Below are 2,912 nucleotides of genomic sequence, written 5' to 3' on the forward strand. Positions count from 1 at the left end.
AAAACTATCTTTTCCGACTAAACCTTCTCTCTCCTCACTTTTTTGAAAAGTACCTTTTTTGGTTAAACTTTCTCTCTCCTCTCGCTTTTTCAAAAATCACCTTTTTCTAGCTAAAGTTTCTCTTTACTCCCATTTTTGCTGAAAACCCCCTTTTTACCACTGGACAAAAGCCCTCCCCACCCATTTTTGCCTTCAACCCCCCTTTACCCATTGGAAAAAAATCCTATCTCTTCACTTTAGGAAAGAGCCCCCCTTTCATCTACTGGATAAAGGGGTTCCCCTTCTCCTATTTGGTTGAATAAAAACTATAAATACCTCCCACCCTTAGAAAAAATACACCACTAGACCAGAATCCCCTTTCAAAGTGAAAATTTTCACCCCCCTTGATTTTCTTCTGATCTTCGGAGCGATCTTTGTCAAGATCCAAAAACTCATTCGGATCTTCAAAGTGTTCTTCGGGATCTTGAAGATCTTCAATCCAAATTCTTAGTTAAATCCAGTTTTTAGCCAAAAACAGTATGTTCTTGAGCCACCTCCCTTGAGTGTTCTTAAGTGTTCTTGAGCATTCTTGAGTGTTCTTGAGATAGAAAACCTCCCTTTTTTAGGTTCTTCGAGTCTACGAAGAGAACTTTGTTAAGATCTGAAACTCTATTCAGATCTTCAAAGTGTTCTTCGGGACTTTAGAGTTCTTCAATTCATTCTTAGGTCAACCCGTTTGTTTTCAGAAATAGCCTTTCCTAGATGAATCTCTATCCGAATGTCCCTGGAATATTTTCAGAAATAGCCATTCCCAGCAGAAGCTCTACCGAAGTGCCACCTTAGCCTAGCCCTCCCTTAGCTTATCCCACCGGAAGCTCTATCGAAGTGCCACCTCAACCTAGCCCTCCCTTAGCCTATTCCTAACGGAAGCTCTACCAGAGTTCCACCTCATCCCAAACCCAGAAATGGCTTCCCTAGCTGAACCTCTATCCGAGTGTCTCTGAAATATTTCTAGAAATAGCCATTCCCAGTGGAAGCTTTGTTGAAGTGCCACCTTAGCCTAGCCCTCCCTCCCTTAGCCTATCCCTAGCAGAAGCTTTGCTAGAGTGCCACCTCATCCTAAGCCCAGAAATAGCCTTTCCTAGCCGAATCTCTGTCCGAGTGTCACTGAAATATTTTCAAAAATAGCCATTCCTAGCGGGAGCTCTGCCAGAGTCCCACCTCATCCCAAGCTAAGAAATAACTTTCCCTAGCTGAAGCTCTATCAAAATTCAAATATGGAAATAGCCTTCCCTAGCTGAAGCTCTGTCCAAATCCAAATCCAAAAGCGACTGTTCCTAGTCGGAACTCTATCCGGATACCATCACAATCAGTATCTCTCAAGAAAGGAAGTTGGAGGTCAAGACCATCTTCCCTTGAGCCGGGAGAACATGAAAGACAGTCCGAGTTAGTACCAATCGGGTGCCCACATCTCTTGATCCAAAACAGGGGTCAAATTCAGGTATAATCTCTCTCCTAATTTAAGAATAATGTAGATATCTAATAAGAATTGTTTTAGTGTATATAATAGTTTGAATTCAATTATTGTATATATGTGTGATAACTTAGCCATACATATGGAATAGTAATAATTGTGGAAAATGTTTGTTCTCAAGCATCTAGTAAAAAGACTGGTTGAACTGGGCAGATTGGGTGCTTAGCACCTTCCCAACTCTGTAACTTGACACTTACCCTAAATCTCTAGACCAGACCAAATTTAGGGCCATTTTCTCAAGAATCGAGCCCACCCCCTTGTCCTAGGCCCATAACCTTAGGTGGTGACTCCAAACCCCATTTGCATGATCCTGATCCCCAAATTGGACCATCATCAAAATCTCTGTCTCAAATGATGAATTTTACACTCTTACGAAATAAGCCTCCATATATCTCCAAGCAACGATATGGTGGTGCGGGGCCCAGAAGCGAAGCACGCATGACTCGAACCCCTCCCCTCACTCTGAAGGTGAAGAGAGAGAGAGGAGAGAGGACAAGGACACATAGCCCATCCATCTCCAGCCACTACTCTCACATTAGTGCTCGAAAATACGATTCAAATGATAAATAGCACATCAAATCAGATCATCCCCAAAAAATCACATTTTTTGGTATGTATACCACGTACCCTGGCAAGCCTGTTGGAAACCTAAAAATATCCCCTACCTACCCCAAATACCTTAAAATTCATCCCCTACCTACCCCAAACAACTTAAAATTCATCCCCTACCTACCCCAAACAACTTAAAATTCATCCCCTACCTATCCAAATAACCTGAAAACACTCCCCGTGATCATCACTGAAAATATCCATGATTGTGCGCATTGGCCCGCAGGCTAGCCCGCACACTTGCCCACTGCCCATGGCTGCTACCCATGGCCATAGCACATGGCTGCTACCTATGACTGCAGCATATGGTGCTAGTTATTCTGTGCCCCTCCCAGCCAGGCCCACACACTCATGTGCCCGCACCCCCAGTGCCAGGCCCGTGCCCCCATGCCCATGTGCCCAGGCCCCATTGCACACCTGCGCGCACTAGCCAGTAGGCCAGCTCACACACATGAGAGCACTAGCTGTTGCCCATACCCGGGCACCTTTGGTCTACCTTCCTGCTGCCCATGCTTGTGCCCTGTTTGCCCTGCCTGCCTGCATCCGATGCTCGTACCTTTGCTAACTGCTGCCCATGGTTGTAGCTTATGCTTGCTGCCTATGCCATAGTGCCATGCAATGGTGCCTCGCACCCACATGCCATTACCCGCATGCCATGTGCCGCACACCCACATTCCACAACCCGCGTGCCATGCATCGCACACCCATAACATTGCCTGCATTGCCTGTCCTCCTATACTGACCATGCACTGTGCACTATGGCTCAATCTTGGATGTCGTCAACAATGGC

This window comes from Macadamia integrifolia, chromosome 4, assembly GCF_013358625.1.
Source record: "Macadamia integrifolia cultivar HAES 741 chromosome 4, SCU_Mint_v3, whole genome shotgun sequence".
Lineage (NCBI taxonomy): Eukaryota > Viridiplantae > Streptophyta > Magnoliopsida > Proteales > Proteaceae > Macadamia > Macadamia integrifolia.